The sequence below is a fragment of the Panthera leo genome, chromosome C1 (assembly GCF_018350215.1).
Source record: "Panthera leo isolate Ple1 chromosome C1, P.leo_Ple1_pat1.1, whole genome shotgun sequence".
In the NCBI taxonomy this organism is placed as follows: Eukaryota; Metazoa; Chordata; class Mammalia; order Carnivora; family Felidae; genus Panthera; species Panthera leo.
The window spans coordinates 53674667-53698145 of NC_056686.1; the positions used below are offsets into that span (position 1 = coordinate 53674667).

Genomic DNA, 23479 nt, shown 5'->3' on the forward strand with positions numbered 1-23479 from the left:
TGAGCTGAATGAAATCAAGAGTGGGATGCTCCACCGACTGAGTCACCCAGATGCCCCAGGGAATTTCTCTTTTTTATGGATTTGTAAGAATTCTATACATATTTAGAATCAAAGTATTGTTTTTCTTCTATTCTGCAAATGCATTTTTTAAATGACATAATCATCTAACAAAACGTAGTCCTGGGGTGCCTGGGTGGCTCATTTGGCTGAGCAGCCCACTTTGGCTCAGGTCGTGATGTCACGGTTTGTGAGTTTGGTTCGTGAGTTCAAGCCCCACATTGGGCTCTGTGCTGTCCCACAGAACCCACTGGGGATCTTCTGTCTCCATCTCTCTCTGCCCCTTCCCTGCTCACTCTCTCTCTCTCTCTAAATATGTAAGTAAATAAATAAACATTTTTTAAAAAGGTAGTTCTGTGACTTTAAACTTTATGTAATTTTTTTACCCACAGAACCTTTTGAGTTTTGTGTAGCCAAATACATTAATTTCTTTCCCTAAAGATCTGAATTTGTGTGTGTTCTAAGAAAGTTCTTGTCTATTTCAAGAGAAGAAAAATACATTCCCCTAAAGCATTTATGGGTTCATTAAAGAAGATACATTTATCTTTAACTCGCCTAGAATTTACTTTAGTAAATTATAGGATGCAAGACTGGTATCTCTTTACCAGGTATCTTAGTTGGTTAACAAGTTGGCTAAGTAATGTGTTCAACTTCAAATACCACCTTTCACATAGAATAAAAATTTATTTCCACCTAGCTTATTTCTAGATTTTCTCTTCTGTTCTTTGACTTCTATGTATTCCCGAGCTGAACCGGTACCACATTTGATAAAAATGTATAGCTTCATAATATGTTTTTAAATTTGGTAGAATAAGTCTGCAGTGATTTTTCTTTTCATTAAAACAAAATTCCAGCTACCTTTGGCATTTGTAGGTGGAGAACGAAGAAGTACCAATGAAATAGCTCTTGATCTATCTAGGAAGGGATGTGTTAGTTGGGATTCTGACCAGGTCACGGCCATTGCTAAGGAAGGGAGTAAGCGTCCCTCTTAGATGGTTGAGGCAGTAGCAGTTTGACCTGAACTGTAGTGACTGAATTTTGAAGACTTAATGAAGGCAATGTCAGGAAGGCTTTTCTGTGTTCTCTCTTCTTTATTTTTCTACTCTTAATACATTTTTTCTTTATGAGAAATTATCCTGATGCAAGTTGGAAACCGCTGAAAACAGTTAATTGTTAGGGGCTTTTTAATTCTACACCAGATCAATCCTATTACAACCCCCATTGTGTCTGACATAACCCAGGTGATTCTGTAGGTGCCGAATCTCTTGTATTTCTGGGCGGCATTAGCAATTAGAGGAACTTAAATGAACATGTTTTATCAGGTGACATTGATTTTGCTTTGGCTTTCTGTATTTGGACTGAGAAATATGTTAATCAGCACAAATACAGGTAGCACATAATAGGAACTCTGAACATGAAATAGCAATTTAATTGATAGGGAGTTTCTTAGAGAAGGAGTCATGTATTGAGATTATTTTAGATAGCTTTAGCTAAACATAGGTTTAGGAGATTAGATTATGACCTATATGTTAGCCTCTGCTTTTCAGTCCTTGGTAATTTAGGACTATGTGGTGTCTTATTAAAGGTGTGTTTCATTGATTTTCAAGTTTGCCTCTCTCAACCCATTGGGAAATTCTCAAGTTCGTCTTTTTCAGTTTGTTTGGGTTTGACACGACTCTTAGCAACATGGGAATAGTGTCTGAACTGATAATTAAATTAACTCACAGGTAGTCATAATACCACACAATTTATCCATTCAAAGTGCGTAGGGCAACAGTTTTTAGTATATACACAGAGTTGTGCGACCATCATCACCATCAATTTTAGAACATTTTCATCATTCCAGATGAAATCTGTACCCGAGAGCAGTCACCCATTCCCCAACTCCCTCGTGTCTCAGCCCTAAAAAACCACTCACCTGCCACTTTCTGTCTCTATGGAGTCGTCTATTCTGGACATTTCACATAAATGGAATCATGTAATTTATGGTCTTTTGTGACTGGCTGCTGTCACTCAGCATGTTTTCCTTCTTTTTATTCTATGTTATTATTAAAATATAGTTGGCATTTTCCTTTTTTAAATATTTTTTATTCATTTATTTTTGACAAAAAATTGTCAAATTGACAAATAATTTATTGAAACCACTTATTTTTGACAAATAATTATCAGATAAGGTGAACAACACAATGTTTTGATAAACGTATGAATTGTGAACTGATGACCACAAACTAATGAACACATCCACCACCTCCTGTAGTTATAATTTTTGTGTGTGCATGTGGAGAGAACACTTGAGATTTATTCCATACCTGAATTTTAATATACAATGCATTATTGTTAACTATAGTCACCACACCATACATTAGGTCTCCTGAACGTACTCATCTCGTAATAGAACACTTGTACCCCCTTTGACCAGCATCTCTCTGTTTCTCTCACCCTCCCCTGCTACTCCCAGCACCTGGTAACAACCTTTCTATACACATATATACACACACACACATATATATATATACACACACACACACACACATACATACACACACATACACATTATATCTTCTTTAGTCATCCATGGATGGACATTCAGATGGTTTTCATATCTTGGCAATTCTGAATAATACTGCAATAAACATGAGAGTGTATATTTCCTCTGGATATATACGATACAAAAGTATTATATATGTATAAAAGTGGGATCACTAGTTCATATGGTAATTCTATTTTTGATTTTCATTTTTTTTAGAGAGGGCTAAGGAGTGGGCAGAAGGATAGGGAGAGAGAAAACCTCAGGTGTGCCTATTTTTTATTTAAAAAAATTGAGATATAATTGGCTCAGTTGGCATCTGGCTCTTGATTTCAGCTCAGGTCATGATCTCACAGTTGATGGGATTAGGCCCCACATCGGGCTCTATGATGACAGTGTGGAGCCTGCTTGGAATTCTCTCTCTTCCTCTTAAAGCAAGGAGCAAGTTTTCTACCTCTCCAGTCATTGATCCTTATCCATCATGAGTCGCTGCTGAGATACTCATTGCCTCCAGTTACATGATCTTTTTAGGATCAGTGGTTTCTGCATCTTTGGGGCCACCATTGGTGCAAGGGCATCTCTAATGAGGCTTTAAACCAGAAAGCTCCTTTCCCTTTCAGGTCTTTCCACCTTCACAGGGTACTTCCAGGGATTAGGGCATGAGTCCTTGTTGCTTAAGGGATTGACTTAAAGGGATTGAAATTAATATACATCCTGATTGCCAGGCCTGTAAAAGTTAGTTAAGACAGTGTGATATTGGAAAAGAGACGTTCATATAGATCAATGGGACAGCATCAAGGATTCAGAAATAGGTCCACACATATATGGTAAAATGATTTTTTATTAAAAAAATTCTAGGCTGAGAAGACACAGCAGTGAACAGGACAAATTCTTCTTCCTCATGGAGCTTACCTTCCAATGGGCAAGACAAATAACTAAATTTTTAAAGCTACCAGATATTTGAGTAATAAACGGTGAATGCTATGAAGAAATAAATCAGGATAAAGGCATAGAAAATGACTTGCAGGACGGGCTACTTAAATAGGGTGGACAGAGGACTGTTGAGCAGAGACAGGAATAATAAGGAACAAACATGATATGGCCTATCTTTAGGGCACAATTCTGTTGTTTTGTTGTTGACTCATTCTTTCAATACTTTTTTGCTGAGCATGTGCCAGATGTTATTCTAGGTGCTGGGGATATACTAGTGAATAAAATAGGCAAAACCTCCGCCTCCATGCAGTTTACTTTTTTGTAGGGGAAGCAAAGAATAAACTATACAAGCAAATCAAATATATGATATGTAGTGGAAATGCTAGAGCAAAAATATAAAGGAAGTATAAAGATGATGTGTGTGAGTATGCCTGTGGGTGTGCCCTGGTGGTGCTCATTTAAGACACAGTGCCCAGGGAAGGCTTACTTTGGACAAGACATTTGAAGGAAGTGGAGAAGACATATAGTTATGGGGTGGCAGTGGGGAAAGATGACCCAAGAAGAGGAACAAACAAAGTGCAAAGGTCCTAGGGTAGGGCTCTCATTGTTGGCTAGCAAGGAGCACTCAGGGGAGGAGTGAAGGGTGCATCGGGGTTAAGATAGAGCCTACAGATTATTGCAACTTTGACTTTTACCTAGAGATGACAAGCCAAGAGAAGGATTTGAGCAGGAGTAGCATGCTATGACTTAAGTCTCAATGGGATTCCTGTGTTTCAATTAGAACTATTTTATAAAGAAGGAGAGAGAGAAAACAAAACCCAATTTGCTTTTACAAATTAACTGTGTCTGTCTTTGAAAGAAGGAAAAAAGAGACCAACAAACCACAGAAAACATAAATAAATGCATTTTGTTCAGGGACAGAGGGCTAAAGCAATGACTGGTGAATCAGAGGCATAGAATCAGTTATGTCCAAAGTACTCAGGAAATGGCTTCCTCCCTAATTAGATCCACGTTGTTAACCTCTGTGGAGATAAATTTAGCAGGCAGTAGGTGGAATGAGATGAGTTCTCCTGAAAACATGTTTCCAATGAGGTTGGCAAAGAATGTTGTGTAAAACCAAAATAACCCAAACTGTAACCTAATAGTGTTGCCTTTGGTGAGCTACATCCCCAGCAGTGACCACTTGGCTTGTTGGTTCCTGAGGCGCTAAGACTGAAGATGTTAACATTTGATGTAGCCGAAGGGGCAGGGATACAGCGGTGGGAGAGGGTTGGAAAAACCCTGAGGCATACCGACGCTTCGGTGCTATCGCCCTCTCGTGGCGACTCCAGGAATTGACTTTGGTGTAATTTAGTCATTTGCCGCCAGGACTCATATATTTGGTTAAGTTTAAACGGTCAAAAAAAGAAAAAGTGATTTCTCAGTATTACCCCTTGGATTGCATTCATTTAATTAATTAAATGAGCTGGGGGAAAGTTGCCATTTTGTAGGCCAGCAGCACAACGATTAGTTTTTGTTTACTTAAACTCAGAGGAGCCGTTTGAGTGTCAGGAGCCTTGGCCCATGGCTGCGGAGAGGGGTTGAAATGTTTTGCATAATAAAGCAGGAGGAATTTGGGCTTTGCCTCAGAATGTGGAAGGGCCTGTGGTTGTGGCGAGTAGGGAAATATGCGGAAGAAGTGCGGGGGGGGGGGGGGCGGTACGGGGGACAGAAAAATCCAGCTAGAAGGGCTGGGACCTGAGGCTGAAACAGTGCCCAGGAGGCGTTTCTTTGAGGCTGACAGTCCAAAGACTGCCTGCCTGATTTATCTAGTTAGTTAATTTTTATTTTATTTTTAAAAATCTTTAATGTTTATTTAGTTTTGAGAGAGTGAGAGAGAGAGACAGAGCTTGAGCGGGTGAGGGGCAGAGAGAGAGGGAGACACAGAATCACAAACACAGCAGGCTCCAGGCTCTGAGCCGTAAGCACAGAGCCCAATGTGGGGCTTGAACCCATGAACTGAGGGATCAGGAACTGAGGGATCACGACCTGAGCAAAGTCAGACGCTTAACCCACTGAGCCACCCACCTGCCCCAGCCCAAGGACTTTTGAGAACCAAGGCTCCATAATAACCTTTCAGGTTTTTTTGCCGGGCAGCGGTGAAGCCTTCCCTGCTTCACCACGACCCTCTCCCTTACCCAGACTCCCAAGCCTGGGATGCACACTGTTGTTGACACTGGTGTTTTGGGATATAGAGGAGAGGGGGTATTTAAGAAAAGGAGAATGAATGTTGTGGCCAATGTGAGCTAAGAGAGAGGACAGCCATCACTGTGTGAGTCACTGGGTAAGATAAAGAATTCAGAACAAAATGACCAAGAGGTGAGTGGGAGAAATGTAAGCCACCCCAAATGCTTCAGAAATGTTTGTTGGGGGAGCACCCTGCTATTTGTGGGCTGGGAATCAAGCAAATTTTGTCTCGTTTTCTTTTAAATTATGATTATAATGATAAATTTTAAAGTTATAACATGGAAAGATAATTCCCCAAATTTTATAGACTTTGGGACACTGAGGTGATGATCTTTTGGTTATATGGGTGTATTATTAGCTAGCGCTTTGCTACCTGCAAGGATTTGGGACTCTGCCTTGAAAATTGTTATATGAAACATATAGCTTAAAAATGTAGTGAAATTCTTAGCAGCCTTATTTATAAGAACTCAAACCTGGAAATAATCAAATACCCATCAGTGGTAGAATTGATATGTAAATTGTAGAATTCTCATGTGGTAGAATGCTGCACAGCAATAAGAATGAATGGTCTCTAGCCACATGTAAAGCTCTGAATGAATCTCACAAACATAACGTGGAGTGAAAGAAACCAGATCCAAATGGGTACATATTGAATGATTTCCTTTAGAGACAGCACAAAAACAGGCAAACTAACCCTTGCTGTTTACTCTGGGGGCTATGGGGCTATGGTAACAGCAGGAGACTGGGAAGGGGGCTCTGGGAATACTGAAATGTTCTGTTTCTTGATCTAGTGGTGGAGACAGAGCAGTTTTAAATTTGTGTAAGTTTATGAAGTTATACATTGACAATATGTACACTTTTCTGTGTGTATGTGTAAAGGCAATTTTGTTCCTCCTGTGCTCCTCCTCTACTCTCACGGGACACCACACTCTGAATACTTCCCACACCAACCACTTCTGCCAACACCAGCTGGGTGTCCTCCAATTTAAGTCAATTCAGACACTGTCTACCCGAGATAACATCAGATCCCACAGGGTAAGGGCTCAGTCCCATAAGATTGTCCCACCCCCTTCAGATGTTAATCTCAGGTCCAGGTTATTACTTGAGCTTCTGGCAGATTGGCTAAAAATCAGAGGTTCCCTTGATCTCTTCTTTGGGTTCAGTTCATTTGCTAGAGGAGGTCACAGAACTCAGGAAAAGCATATATTATAAATTTATTATAAAACGATTCAACAAAGGATAAGATGGAAGAGGTGTGTGGGGGCAGGGTGTGTGGGAAGGAACATGGAGCTTCAGTGCCTTGTCTGAGTGCCACTCTCCAAGCACCTCCATGTGTTCACCAACCTGGAAACTCTCCAAACCCCGTACTTCTGGAATTTTTATGGAAGCTTCATCACGTAGGCGTGATGGATCATTAACTCCACTTGCAGCCCCTTCCCTCTCTGGAGAATGAGGGTGGGGAGTGAGACTGAAAATGCCACGCTTCTTATCATGGCTTGATCTTTTTGGTGACCAGTGCCCACCTAGGAGCCCTCCTGGAACCCATCAAAAGTCACCTCATTAGAACAAAAGACACTTATCACCCTGGAAATTTCAAGGGATTTAGGAGCTCCATGTCAGGAACTGGGGTCAAAGGCCAAAGATTAGAATAAAACATGCTGCTTGGAGCTCGTGGGTGGCTCAGTCAGTTAAGCGTCCAACTTCCACTCAGGTCATGATCGCACAGTTTGTGAGTTCGAGCCCCGCATCGGGCTCTGTGCTGACAGCTCAGAGCCTGGAGTCTGCTTCGGATTCTGTCTCCCTCTCTCTCTCTGCCCCTCCCCAACTCACGCTTGCTCTCTCTCTCTCTCTCTCTCTCAACAATAAATAAACATTAAAAAAAAAAAAAGATGCTGCTAGTGCTCTTACCACTTAGGACATTTCAAGGTGTTAGGAGCTCAGTGCCAGGAATCAGGGACAGAGACCAAGATACTATTTTTTCCTTTTATCTCACCAAATGATATACCTCAATAAAAAGCACAACAAATAACAAACAAACACCTTGGGAATGCAAAGATCAAGTAAGTGTGCCCAAGGAAGCTGAGAAAAATTTCATGGAAGGGACATTCTACTCAGTTCAACACACACTATTGAGGGATTATCGTGCACGAGAGACCATGTACTAGAGACTGTGATGTATGGATGTACAAGGACTCTCTGAATCACTGACTTACAGGGAGGAGGCATCAGCCATGATCCTGAGGCCCTCACACTATAAGACGGATAGACATGTAAACATTAATAGCAATAGTCCGATTCTGGCAGCATGGTTAATTATGCTAACTTCTTTCACTTGTTCCACATTTTGCTAGACACAGAAGGGCTAGAGAGAGTGAAAAAGAATAAACAAGTCATTATTTGCAGGTTGTACTATTATTTACTTAGAAAATCCAAGAAAATCTATAGATTATTAGAAAAAATATTTATCAAGCTTATTTTATACAGATCAACATAAAAAGCAATTGCTGGGTGCCTGGGTGGCTCAGTCAGTTAAATGTCTGACTCTTGATTTTCGCCCCGGTTGTGATCTCACAGTTCATGGGATTGAGCCCCATGTCAGCTCTGTGCTGATAGTGCGCAGTCTGTTTGGGATTCTCTGTCTCCCTTTCTTTCTCTAAATAAACAAACAGAGGAAAAAGCAATTTCTTTCCTATGTACCTAATTAGAATACAAGTTTCTAAAATTTTTTTTATTAAAAAAATTTTTTTAATGTTTATTTTTGAGAGAGAGAGAGAGAGACCATGAGCAGGGAAGGGACAGAGAGAGAGGGAGACACGGAATCCAAAGCTGACTCTTAGGCTCTGAGCTGTCAGCACAGAGCCCTGCGCGGGGCTCGAACTCACAAGCCCTGAGGTCATGACCTGAGCTGAAGTCAGGCGCTTACCTGACTGAGCCACCCAGGCATCCCCAATTTTCTAATAGGAAAATAAATCTTTCCAAAAAATGTGCCATGCCTCCTTAGAGAAAAATGTCAAAAATTTTGGGCAGGACATATAAGCATGACATGAATAAAAAAATATACTATGTTTAAATATTAAGGGATTAAAGAGTAAGCGCTTAGTAAATATTGATATGTGGTTGAATGAGTTCATTAATGTTGGAAAGGACCATATCTTAGTCCTTTGTTTCGGTATCTTTTCTTCACATAGCACCGGAATAGTACCTGGCACACAGTAGGGACTCAAGATTATTGAAAGGAAGAAAACAAAGGAAAGAGAGGCAAGGAGGAAAGGATGAATAACTTAAAAAATTTTTTTTAATGTTTATTTATTTTTGAGACAATGCGAGAGACAGAGTGCAAGCAGCGGAGGGGCAGACAGAGGGAGACACTGAATCTGAAGCGGGTTCCAGGCTCTGAGCTGTCAGCCCAGAGCCTGATGCAAGGCTCGAACTCATGAACCGTTAGATCATGACCTAAGCCGAAGTCGGACGCTTGACTGACTGAGCCACTCAGGTGCCCCAGGATGAATAACTTTAAATGAAAGGGTGGAAATGGGTCAAAAAAGTTAAACATTTTGAATTCTTTGTATTCTATTACAATTTTACATTTGCAAACATCCACTTGCTTCACTGTGATAATGTGTGTTTGTACAGTCATCTGTAGTTTACAAAGCTGTTTCATTTCATGTTTTCATGTAGTTCACAAAGCAACTGTGAAAAACCAGCATCATCACTGGGAAATCTGGAGGTTCTCTAAGTCTTAGATCAGAAATAACCTGGCTATTACTCAGATCCAAGTTTTCTGACTTCAGGGGCTGTGACTTAGTACTATACAAATGCCAGCCTCAATGGACAGTGAGTTACATGTGTGGGTTATGGATTGTTGCCCTAACTGGGACACTTTTGAGAGTGGAAGTAGGCACCATTCATTGCCCTGGCACAACAAGTGTAAATTAGGATGGTCCGGACACATTTGAGAGGAAGTCACCCTAACTGGATGAAAACTGGGCGTAAGTTAATCCTCCTTCTGGGCAGCACAGGTCAACAGTTCTTTACCAAGTTATGGAGATTGTAAATGCTGCCCCTGGCTATGTTTAATGAGTTTTGATCCAAGTCAATAGTAAATAACTTAATAAAGAGCAGCTTAGAATTAAAGTTTGCTTTTTGGAAGAGGAAAGTCACCTGCTTGGAGAGGTTAATATGCCGCATGTGGGGCAAAGTTAAGTGTCATTCTTCCTCTTAGGCCCTCTAACCCCAAATGGTATTTCTTGTTCATATGTCCAACACAGTGTGAGTAAGCTAACATTGGGAGCTGACTGTAATTTTATCTTTCTTCTTGGAGTCTTTAATAATGTGAAGATAATGAATGGATCTGTGAGTAAACTCATTACTAGGAACAGTCAATACTTGTTTTCCTGTGAAGCTTTTGGTGATTGCATTAACTGAATAGAGAGTTTTCTTTAACTGCAACTCTTTCAATACATAGTATTAGCAATTTTAAGTTAGAGGTCACTAACTTGTAAAGATGTTGAACTTAGTTTTTTTTTTAAACCACGTTCCATTTCTGCAAATAAACAAGAAAATTTCAACTTAAAATAGAAGGCTGAATCAATTGCTCAATTACATGTTTTAAAGTAACACGCTAGCTCTCTAACAGGTGAAACTCTTAACATTGTAAGTATATAAAGTATCAAATATGCAGATTTAATACAAAAACATTAATATTATGTGGTTGATTCTCTTCAACATTTCTATGCTTAATTTTAAATCTTTCTGAGGGTAACGTTTATTTCCAACTAAGAAAAAAATTACGTCACCTCAAGTAATTTGGGAAGATACTGTTTAGTCAAATGAGATTATATATAATGACCAGAGATAGTAGCTGAAGTGCTGACTGTATTCTTGTCTGAAGTACCAATGAGTAATTTCACTTGGTTAAATACTTAGAAGTAGATTTTCTGGGTTGAATGGTAAATGTGCATTTAACTTTCTAACAAACTGTCATTTTGTTTTCCAAAGTGGCTATACCATTTTGCATTCCCACCAGCAATGTAAGACAGTCCCAGTTCAGCATGCTTAATAGTACAAGAAATTGTTAGTTATTATTATTATTATTAACATTTATTTATTTTTGAGACAGAGAGACAGAGCATGAACGGGGGAGGGTCAGAGAGAAGGAGACACAGAATCTGAAACAGGCTCCAGGCTCTGAGCTGTCAGTACAGAGCACGACGCGGGGCTCGAACTCACGGACCGCGAGATCATGACCTAAGGTGAAGTTGGCCGCTTAACCAACTGAGCCACCCAGGTGCCCCAAGAAATTGTTAGTTTTTAAAATTTAGCCTTTTTAATAGGTGTGTAGTGATATCTCATTGTATATTTAATATGCATTTACCCTAATGAATAATGATGTTGAGAATATTTTTATAGACTTATCATATCTGTGTCTTCAGTTAGGTGTTTAGCAAACCTTTGGCTCATTTCTTTATTGGGTTGTTTGACTCATTAATATTGAATTTTGAAAATAATTTTGTCCTGGGCTTGTCTTTTCATTTTCTTAAGAGCATCTTTGGAAGAACAGAAATTTTAGATTTTGATGAAGTTTAATTAATCAACTTTTTTTGATAGATCATGCTTTTGGTACCATCTCAGAAGGCTTTGCCGAACCTAAAGCTGTGAGATTTTCTCCTATGTTTTAGAAGTTTTATACTTTTAAGTTTTAAATTTAGGTATATGGTCTATATGAATTAATCTTTTTGGATAGGGAATGACTTATGAATCGAGGTTCTTTTTTTATTTTTATTTTTTGTATATAGATATCCAATTGTTCCAGCATCATCTGTTGAAAAGGCTATCTTTCTCCTTGAATTGCCTTTGTGTACTTATAAAGAATAGATCAACATATGTGCGAGTCTGTTTCTGGACTCTACAATCTGTTCCATTGATTTTTGTATGACTACCTTTTCATCAATACCACACTGTCTTGACTAATGTATTTCTATGTATGATAAATGTATAATGTAATGTATTTCTATGTATATATCTGAAAATCAGATAGTATGTTAGGTTTCACAAAAAGTCATGCTGGGATTTAAAAAAAATGTTTATTTATTTTTGAGAGTGGGAGAGAGAATCCCAAGCAGGCTCCATGCTGTCAGTGCAGAGGCTGAACTCAGGAACTGTAAGATCAGAACCTGAGCCAAAATCAAAAGCAGGGTGTTCAGCCAGCTGAACCACCCAGGTGCCCCCATGCTGGAATTTTTATTGGAATTGCAGTGAATCTGTAGATTGGTTTGTGTAGAATTGACATCTTAACAATATGGAGTCTTCTGATCTATGAACATGGTTTGTCTCTCCATTTATTTAGGTCCTCTTTGATCTCTTTCACTAGTATTTTGTTTTCAGTGTATAAAGCTAGTACATATTATATTTATCCCTAAGTATTTTATGTTTTTTATGCTTTTAATTTTTTAAAATTTCCATTTCCCATGTTTCATTGCTAGTATATAGAAATAGGTTTTTTTAAAATCTGACTTTTGTGAGTTTGAGATGTCTTCCAGACCACACTCAAATTTAATAGTTCACTAGAAGGACTCACAGAACTCAGCAGTATTGTCACAGTTATGGTTTATTACAGCAAAAGGATATAGATTAAATTCAGCAGTGGAGAAGGCTTATAGGGCAGGGGTCAGGAGAGATGACGTGCAGAGTTTCAAGCTATCCTCTCCCAGTGGAGTTGTGTGGACAACATTTATTTTTTCCAGCCACAGTCTGTTATAATATGCTTACGCAAGCCAGAATTCTTAGTGGAGATTGACCAGATAGACACAGCTTAACCCTGTGGGGCTAATGTCGTCTCCAGCCCTTCTAGAGTTGGGGATGATTCCATGTGACTCAAGACTCCCACCAAAAATCACATTGTTAGCCCAGACCACCTGATGTGGTAGAAGGCCCTCACCGTAAGTCATAGAGTTAGCCTAGACTATCTGGCTTGACCTATGACCCCAAGTAATCAAAGACCCTTCTATCAGGCAGAATATTCCAGAGGTTTAGAGGTTACCTCCTAGGGGTCAGCCAAATTTTTCTTTAGGCAAAGTTAATTCTTGACTAGCTAATGATGTTGAGCATCTTTTCATATGTTTATCAGACATTTATATGTTTTCTTTGGAGAAATGTCTGTTGAGATCCTTTGTCCACTTTTAATTGGGTTGTTTATCATTTTATCATTGAGTTGTAGAAATTTAATACATTCTAGATACAGGTCTTCTCTCAGATAAATAGTTGGCATTCTGTGTGCTGGTGTTGTCTTTTTACTTTCTTGGTGATGCCCTTGAAAACATAAAAGTGTTTAATTTTGGTGAAGTCAAATTATGTTTTCTTTTGTTTTTTGTATTTAAAAAAATTTAAATATAATTTCTTTAATAAGTAGAGGACTCTTTGAGTAATCTCTTTCATCTTGAATGAGCTTTGTCAGTTTGTGTTTTTCAAGGAATTTTTTTGTTTCATCTAAATTATAAAATTTATGAATCTAGAATTGCTTGTTGGATTTCCTTATTACTTGCTTAATGCCTGTAGGGTATAGAGTGATATCCTCTTTTCTCCCACTTTCTTTTTGTTCAGTCTGTTTAAGGTTTATCTATCTATCTATATTTTTTTTCCATAAAACTAATAGGGAGTTTCCCTTTGCTTCCATATAAATTTATCTTGGTCTATTTGAGATAATCAGGTTTTTTTTTTCTTTTTTTCTTTTCTTTTCTTTTCTTTTCTTTTCTTTTTTTTTTTTTTTTTTTTTGGTATTGAATAGCAGAACAGATCCAAATTAAGAGATAAAGAACTACTCATATAGTTTCAAAACTGAAGTTGATAGTACATTTGTACCCAATCTGAGTAACTCTCCACAGCTTGAGTTTTTAGATCTCAAATGCTAGTATCTAGTGTAAATGCCTGACATTAAGCTTTTGTTTGTTGAGGCATCAAAGGATATCCATCTTGAATAAACATGTTGTCAGCTGTATGACACAGTTACCAGCAAAACAACCAGACAAGGGAGTGGGCTCCCCGCCCCACACACCCATGAAGTTCCCTGTTACAGAAAGTCCTGGCTCACCTAGATAACTGACTTTGTGAGTCTCCTGTCCAACATCCTAATTCCTGCTCTTATGCTCTTAATGCTTTAAATTAGCCAATGAACCCATGACACCCTAGACATTCTACACTCAGACTCTAATAAAGGCCTCAGATCCATACTCTCTTTCTCTACCCATGATCTTGGTTTGGCCTTTGGGTGTGCTGTACCCTCCAGGACTTGTAGCTACAAAATCTTCTTCCTCAAAGTTCCGTGAAGGCTTTTGCTGATGTGTGTCTTGCAATCATAAGATTCTCAAGGGTTGGTCCAGCCACAACATTGGCTCCACTGGGGAAAATGTGGGGCTCACGAGGAGTAATACAGGCCCAGGCGACTGCCTCAGACATTCCTAGCCTAGAGCATCACCATCAACAGGTTAGAACAGATACAGCATTGGGTAGAGCTGTGTAGTATTATACAGCCTATATTATATGAATGCCTGTAGAATTCGGGCTTATAAAGCTTGATAGCAAACAAACTGAAATGGGACAACAGTGTGATACTGCTTACCTGCAGAGGGCCAGGTATAACTGCAAACATATTCTTCATGGTGATCGCTCTGATCCATGAGATTGGAACTGTGGTAGTAACAACATTCTTTCATCCAAGAAAGCACAGTGCAGAGAACAACTTTGATAACTGTACATAATCCCTAAATCTCAAATTTAGGTGAAAAAATTTAAGAAATTAATCCACACTGAGGGACACATTAGGATGATACTGGAGGGAAAGTCTTTCTGTGAGCTTCTGGAGGGTGCTTTAGCTCTCTTACCTCCCAGAGTCACCATAGTAGTAGAGTTGACCCTTAAACAATGCAGGCGTTAAGGGCATTGACCCCCATGTAGTTGGAAATCTGCTTATAACTTTGACCTCCCCCCAAATTAACTACTAATTAAGTAGTTAAGTAGCCTGATCTTGACCAGAAGCCTTACTAATAACATAAACAGCCAATGAACACTTATTTTTTATGTCATATATATTATATACTGTATTATTATAATAAGGTAATGCTAAATAACGAAAATTCTGCTGAATAAATTTTAAAGATCAAATTAATCAATTCATGAATCAGGTATCATCCCATCTAGCAAGTAGAGGGGAGCTCCAAAGGGTTATAGAAAAGGAAAAGTTTTTAAAGATAGAGAAGTGGAAAAGAGGAAATTATTTCCAAAGGATCCATTGTTTTTTATTTGGCAAAGTTGCCCTCTCAAGGGGAATGGCATATCAGTAAATTTCCTAGTGCTAACCAGGAAGTTCCCATGTTGACTGGTTAAAGGTTACATTTCTGAGGGGTTAAAATTGCAGTTAGGGTAGGGACCAGGCTAGTCTCAGTTTATGGACTTGAAGCCTTAACTTAAGTGGCATCAACTTGGGCCTGTGGTTTAAGCTAGGGAAAGGAAAATGTTGTTAAGAAAATCATAAGGAAGAAAAAATACATTTACAGTACTGTATGGTATTTTTTGAAAATAATCCACATATAAGTGGACCTTTGTACTTCAAAACCATGTTTCAAGGGCAAACTGTACCTTCATTTATTCCTTCTTGAATGTTCTTCCTTTCTTTATGTAGATCCAAGTTTCTGGCCTACACTGTCATTTTTCTTCTCTCTGAAGAAACATTTCTTTCAAAGCAGATCTTCTGCTGACAAAATCCCTCAGTTTTTGTTGATCAGGTCTTTATGTCTCCTTCACTTTTGAAGGATGAAAGTATATCTGTTTTGCTAGATACAGAATTCTAGGATGGTGATTATTTTTCTTTCAACACTTGAATTAAATATATCACTGCACTCTCATCTTGTTTATGTGATTTTAAATGAAGTCAGTGTAATTCTTATCCTTGTTCTTCTAAAGGTAAAGTGTTCCCCCACCCCTTCTATCTTCTTCCAAGATTTACTCTTTGTCTTTGATTTTCTGCAGTTTGGATATGATATGCCTATGTGTAGATTTTTTGGTATTTATCATACTTGGTATTCTCTGAGCTCCCTGAATCTTTGATCTTATAACCAAGAAGAGGTTAAGAAGACATGATGACTAAATTTAACATAATATTCTGGTTAGGGTCTTGAGAACAGAAAAAAGGTATTAGGTAAAAAAGAAATATGAATAAAGCATGGGCTTTAGTTAATATTCAAGTATGAATAGGGGTGCCTGGGTGGCTCAGTCGGTTAAGTGTCCGACTTCAGCTCAGGTCATGATCTCGCATTTTGTGGGTTCAAGCCCTGCATAGGGCATAGGGCTCTGTGCTGACAGCTCAGAGCCTGAAGCCTGGAGCCTGAAGGCTACTTCTGATTCTGTGTCTCCCCCTCTCTCTTCCCCTCCCCAACCCGTGCTCTGTCTCTCAAAGATAAACATTTAAAAACAATTTTTTTAATCATGTATTAACATTGACTTAAAATTGTCACAAATGAACTATACTAATAATGTAAGATGTTAATAACAGAAAATTTGGTCTGGGGTATATGAAAACAATCTGTATTATCTTAACAAACTTTCTGTGGATCTAAAATTATTCTAAAGTAAAAAGCTTTAAAATAGTGGATGGCATAGGAAGAGTAATAGTTTTGTCTTGCAAACCAGGAGAAAAGAGAGTTGGAGCAAATTCACAAAGAACTGGGACCTGTATTCCTCTCTGCTATGGGAGGAAGGAGATGACATTTGTTTGAGAGAAGGGCTAAGCCAAATTGGGATATCCAGCTTGTTTCTGCTCTGCTGTCTCATGGCTCTTCCTGGGAAGAAAAATAGCTTCACAGAGCCATGTGTACCAGAAGATTAGATTTGACAGTTTCTTGGTGCAGGGGGTGGTGGTGTGCAAACTCAAATGCCCATAGCATCCAGTTAGGTGGTTTAAATGACTAAAGGAAACTGGGTATAAGAACTGTAGGAGGGCCCGGAAATGCAGCAAATAGGAGAGACAAGCCTTACACGAAAGAGCAGCTGCTGCTCAGTGCTGGCCAACTTTTGCTCTGCAGCAAGGTCAGTTCAGATGCCTTATTTACTGATATTTCAAATGAAGCTGGGAATCCAGGTGAAAAAACATTATATGTAATAGTCTAGTTTTAAAACATTGGTTACTTTTTCAGAAATTTTTTTTGTAAAGTATTATGCATACCCCAACTATACTGAAAGAAATATTTCTGTGGACATGGTCTATAACCTGAGCTCTGATGAGCCAGGTGGACCAATCTAGGGGAGCCAGAGCTTTGTGTAAAGTGTGAAGCCAGTCTGGGTCCTGGGCTCTCAGAAGAGCTCTGCTCTCCTTCTTGAAAGTTTTGATAATATAGAGAACAGTTGTATGGCATCCCTGGCAAGTGGCATGAGCATGAAGTCAAGGCTTAGAACATCACAGGGTATGTCTAGGAGATCGGATGATTGAAGATTCATGAAGAGGGGAAATTGTTGGCCTAGAAAGTCGGGTTGGAGCTAGATTATGGTGGTCCTGGGCATTTGGACACTATGCTATTGGCAACATGTGACTAATCTCTGGCTTCTCTTGAAAGAGCCGAAGGTGGAAATCAGAAACTAGAATGAGAAATTGGCCATCCACACCTGGACTTCCCAGCCAGGAGAAAGGCAGAGTAAATGAGTGTACTGAGTCTAGTTAGAAAAATTGGATTCAGGTGAAAGAGACCATTCCTAACAAGCAGCCAGAGAGTGTTTATGCATATACCCTTGTGTAGTTGTTTGATACATACATAACCTTTTTAACTGAGCTAGGTGGGCCTGTTTGGGGTCATCAGAACAGCTCCCATGGGCACCCCAGCTTTGTACCAATAAGGAGGGTTAGATTCATCCTCATTCTCTTTCCTGTCTTTGTGCCTCTTTACCCACCGCCCCCCCCCTCCCCCAAGGATTATTACACTGATCCAGAGCTTTTGAAATGGAGAAACCTATGTCTGACCTGTGCACACAGCACACAGCAGTGATATTTAATGTGAGATTAGATCAGAGTCAGCCAGGAAGCTTTCTTAGGTATGGGACACAGCCAGCAAAATGAAAAAGGTTTATCTAGGGGGGAGTTTTTCCCTCTCTGCCTGGCTGTCCTTTCTCACCCTCCTTTCTCACTCTCCTTTAGGCATCCTTTCCCCCCCAAAACATAGTCCATAATGTCTGTTTGAATTGCTTCGAATTCCACTAGGCCACTAGATGAACACATTCCTCCCTAAACAATAGCATTATATTTCAAACTCCTTTTGTTCTAATCCTGGCATTTTAATAGCCCACAAGAGGCTGCAGTAACTACCCTCACCTTACCACCATCACCAAGGAGATCAAATATCATTTCTAGGATTTATTATAAGCCCCCTGTGGTGAAAGCAGGAACCAGATTTCAAGAAACTGCCAGTTACTTATTTTAAGTAGGATGTTGCTAATGGTTGGCTGGTCCTTTCTAACAATGAGTTAAAGTTGGTGTTTTTGTTACTTCTATCCATTGGTTCTAGTTCTGTACAACGACACAAATCAGAGTAGCTCTAATATAATCATAATTATATGAAAGAGCATTTCCTAATAACAGAAACTATCAGCAACATTGAAAAAGTTGTTATATAGTGTAAATCCCTACTGGGACCCTGTCCAATCCCTGGTCCCTTCCCAACAAAGCAAACAGAGGGAAATTTCTTTCCCCTCTAATAGAGGGAAATTTGTTTATGACTTTGCCATTAAGATTTATAATGAAAACTTTTTTTATGTGTGTATTGTAGGAATGAAACTTTATGTGCAAGCTTAAACAATGACCATTTTTGATATCCAAATGTGTGTTTTTTCTATCCAAACAATAGCATGGGGAAAGGTCCTACCCTTATTTCAAAAATGTCCAAAATTGTTTTATAATAAGTAATTTTCAACATTTATCAAGGACTATTTGAAAATTTTTAATGTTTATTTATTTTGAGAGAGGCATATAGCATGAATGGGGGAAGGGCAGAGAGAGAGAGGGAGAGAGAGAATCCCAAGCAGGCTTCACACTGTCAGCACAGAGCCCAATGTGGGGCCCAAACTTTGAGATGATGACCCAAGCTGAAACCAAGAGTTGGACTCGCGACTGAGCCAACCAGGTGTCCCAATCAAGGACTATTTGAAATCAAGCATGGTGAATAAAGTGGATGTTTGGGACACGTGATAATCATTTGGGGAGGGGGCAGTAAACAGGTCTTGTAAATGGCAGTAAAGAAAGACAATACTCATAATGACTGGTAATCAAGTAATGCTGGATTAATGAACTATTTATTTTATATCAAGCTTCCTTTGCTCATATAAAAGTTTTTATTTATTTATTGTTTTGGTCACCCTTGATTTGCCTCTGTGTGAGGAGAACCATGATTAAGGTAGGATCCATTCATTTATTCAGTGACTGCTCATTGAGCACCTTTTTTATGCCAGGCACTAAGGGTAAGATGAACAACACTGTGGGTTTGGTGCCTGCTTTCATGGATCTATGGTAAGAATGGGGTTTAAGATCAGGGAATGGAAAAACAAAAAACAAATCTTCAAGGCAAACCAACTGGAAACCACTGCTATCAGTTAAACATGCCCACATTTTGAGTTAAATTTTTACTTTTTCTCCAAAACATTATCTTGACAACATTATAGTCCTAGGAAGTATTAGGGAGTGCAGTAATGAGACTGTGGTAGGTCTTATGCCTTTATAATGTTTACATTTCTTGTGACCTTTGTGCATGAATGTTTTTGCCCATGTGGCCAGTCAAAAAATGATCTGGTTGACCTGTTTTTCCAAAAGACCTTTGATCAAACCTTTGATGAACAAACAGAGAATCAGGTTTTCAAAAAGGATCTACCTACAAAGTTCTATAGTGTCATAATTTTTAAGTACGAAATGTGGACTAAAGTTGAAAAAAAAAAAGCAGTAGTAAGGGACTGAGTTAAACTTTTAACTTTCAGAGGAGACTTACCAGAGTAAAAATTTAACATTGAGTTATCTTTCTTTGATTTAATGTCATAAAAAGTTAGCATACACTAGGGGCGCCTGGGTGGCTCACTTGATTAAGTGTCTGACTTTGGCTCATGTCATGATCTCATGGTTTGTAAGTTCAAGCCCCACATCAGGCTCTGTGTGGACAGGCCAGAGCCTGGAGCCTGCTTTGGATTCTGTCTCTCTCTCCCTCGCTCTCTCTGCCCTTCCCTGCTCACTCTCTCTCTCTCTCTCTCTCTCAAAAATATATAGACATTAAAAAATAAAAAAAAAAGAGTTAGAATACACTCATTCATTCACCAAATATTTATTGAGCACCTAATGTATGCCAAACACTATCCTAAATATTGAGACACAATAGAAAAGTAGAACTGGTATGTTACAGTTTAATACATAACTACAAATTTTGAGGAGATACAGAAGAAAACTGGGAAAGCACAGAGACCTAATGCAGGGTAGACAGGGAAGGCTCTCTGAGGAAGTGATGCCTTTAAGCAGAGACCTTGGATGAGTAGAAAATAATCTGGTCAAGGGTGAGGGGAAGAGATTTCCAAGCAAGAGGAGCTGCATGTAGAACAGAGTATATTGTGACTTTAATACATTTCATATTGTGAAAATTTTCCAAAGTTCAAAATAGAAATTCAGCATCCCATGATAGTAGCAAATCTCGTCACTTTACTTTAGACTGGCCAGAAATATGTCAGGAAGAAAACTTCAGAGGTGGATTTCATTTTTCTGGCTTGTAAACAAAATGCTTAAAAAACACTTTCCCAACACTTGAGGTTAGTTTATAATTACCCTTTTTCATCACCCCGGATAAATTTCCAGACTTTAGTAACATAATAAAACCTTTTTTTCCCCTGCCTTTGTAAATAAATAAGCTACAGTGAAATCTGGTTCAAAAGGTAAAGCAAAGAGCAACCCAGGTCTTTCAAACATCATGTAAATTTGAGCTACTATCAGACATTCATTAAAAAAAAAGAAGATAATCAGTTCACCAATGGCATGCTATTGTGAGGAAGTAAAAGGAAGCAACTCAGGCCAGATACTGTGATTCATTAACAGGGCTGCCATTTGGGAAAAGGGGTGAAGGGTGCAACGTGGCCAAAGAAATTAACAATCAGTCACTCATTATTCTTTTTTTTTTTTAACTTAATTTTATTTTTTTAAATTTACATCCAAATTAGTTAGCATACAGTGCAACAATGATTTCAGGAGTAGATTCCTTAATGCCCCTTACCCATTTAGCCCATCCCCCCTCCCACACCCCCTCCAGTAACCCTCAGTTTGTTCTCCATATTTGAGTCTCTTCTGTTTTGTCCCCCTCCCTGTTTTTATATTTTTTGTTTCCCTTCCCTTATGTTCATCTGTTTTGTCTCTTAAAGTCCTCATATGAGTGAAGTCATATGATTTTTGTCTTTCTCTGACTAATTTCACTTAGCATAATACCCTCCAGGTCCATCCATGTAGTTGCAAATGGCAAGATTTCATTCTTTTTGATTGCCGAGTAATACTCCATTGTATATACATACCACATCTTCTTTATCCATTCATCCATCGATGGACATGTGGGCTCTTTCCATACTTTGGCTATTGTTGATAGTGCTGCTATAAACATGGGGGGTGCATGTGCCCCTTTGAAACAGCATACCTGTATCCCTTGGATAAATACCTACTAGTGCAATTGTTGGGCCATAGGGTAGTTCTATTTTTAATTTTTTGAGCAACCTCCATACTGTTTTCCAGAGTGGCTGCTCCAGCTTGCATTCCCACAAATAATGCAAAAGAGATCCTCTTTCTCTGCACCCTCACCAACTTCTGTTGTTGCTTGAGTTGTTAATGTTAGCCATTCTGAGAGGTGTGAGGTGGTATCTCATTGTGGTTTTGATTTGTATTTCCCTGTTGATGAGTGATGTTAATGAGCATTTTTTCATGTGTTGGTTGGCCATCTGGATGTCTTCTTTGGAGAAGTGTCTATTCGTGTCTTTTGCCCATTTCTTCACTGGATTATTATTTTTTGGGGGGGGTGTTGAGTTTGATAAGTTCTTTATAGATTTTGGATACTAACGCTTATCTGATATGTCATTTGCAAATATCTTCTCCCATTCTGTCGGTTGCCTTTTAGTTTTGCTGATTGTTTCCTTCTCTGTGCAGAAACTTTTTATTTTGATGAGGTCCCAGTAGTTCATTTTTGCTTTTGTTTCTCTTGCCTCTGGAGACATATTGAGGAAGAAGTTGCTGCGGCCAAGATCAAAGAGGTTTTTGCCTGCTTTCTCCTAGAGGATTTTGATGGCTTCCTATCTATATATTTAGGTCTTTCATCCATTTTGAGTTTATTTTTGTGTATGGTGTAAGAAAGTGGTCCAGGTTCATTGTTCTGCATGTCGCTGTCCAGTTTTCCTAGCACCACTTGCTGAAGAGACTGTCTTTATTGCATTGGATATTCTTTCCTGCTTTGTCAAAGATTAGTTGGCCATATGTTTGTAGGTCCATTTCTGGGTTCTCTATTCTGTTCCATGGATCTAAGTGTCTGTTCTCGTGCCAGTACCATGCTATCTTGATGATTACAGCTTTGTAGTATAGCTTGAAGTCTGGGGTTGTGATGCCTCCTGCTTTGGTTTTCTTTCTCAAGATTGCTTTGGCTATTCGAGGTCTTTTCTGGTTCCACACAAATTTTAGGATTGTTTGTTCTAGCTCTGTGAAGAGTGCTGGTGTTATTTTGATAGAGATTGCACTGAATATGTAGATTGCTTTGGGTAGTATTGACATTTTAACAATATTTGTTCTTCCTATCCAGGAGCATGGAAGCTTTTTCCATTTTTTGTGTCTTCTTCAATTTCTTTCATAAGCTTTCTATACTTTTCAGTATATAGATTTTTCACCTCTTTGGTTAGATTTATTCCTAGGTATTTTATGGTTTTTGGTGCAACTGTAAATGGGATCGATTCCTTGATTTCTCTTTCTGTTGCTTCATTGTTGGTGTATAGGAATGCAACCGATTTCTGTGTGTTGATTTTATATCCTCCTTGTTGATTTTATATCCTTTGCTGAATTAATGAATCAGTTCTAGCAGTTTTTTGTGGAATCTTTTGGGTTTTCCATATAGAGTATCATGTCATCTGCCAAGAGTGAAAGTCTGACCTCCTCCTGGCCGATTTGGATGCCTTTTATTTCTTTGTGTTGTCTGATTGCAGAGGCTAAAACTTCCAATACTATGTTGAATAACAGTGGTGAGAGTGGACATCTCTGTCTTGTTCCTGATCTTAGGGGGAAGGCTCTCAGTTTTTCCCCATTGAGGATGATATTAGTGTTGGGTCGTTCATATATGGCTTTTATGATCTTGAGGTATGCTCCTTCTATCCCTACTTTCTTGAGGGTTTTTATCAAGAAAGGATGCTGTATTTTGTAAAATGCTTTTTCTGCATCTATTGAGAGTCAGTCATTCATTCTTTCCATTTCTATTGTCCCCTGTTCAATGAACTCTACTCTTCTGGATCATTTTGTGATGACTATAAATAAAACACGTATGGGGCACCTGGGTGGCTCAGTCGGTTAAGTGTCCAACTCTTGATTTCGGCTCAGGTCATGATCTCATGGTTTGTGAGTTCAAGCCCTGCATTGGGCTCTGTGCTGACAGCATGGAGCCTGCTTGGGATTCTTTCTCTGCTCCTCCCCTGCTCTCTCTCTCTCTCTCTCTCTCAAAA

At 38.9% G+C, this 23479-nt stretch overlaps 1 protein-coding gene across 2 annotated transcripts in view; it reads left to right on the forward strand.

Moving 5' to 3' along the window:
* The window catches only part of LEPR (leptin receptor), a 190152-nt gene that overhangs the window by 17945 nt on the left and 148728 nt on the right, over positions 1-23479 (forward strand). Inside the window, exon 1 of one of the 2 annotated variants that reach the window (XM_042952036.1) lies at positions 16388-16819. The exons of the other annotated variant lie outside the window; for it this stretch is intronic. The gene's annotated coding sequence lies outside the window, so the exon portion shown is untranslated. Of the gene's footprint in view, positions 1-16387; positions 16820-23479 lie in introns of those variants that run through there. 2 annotated transcript variants of the gene reach the window in all.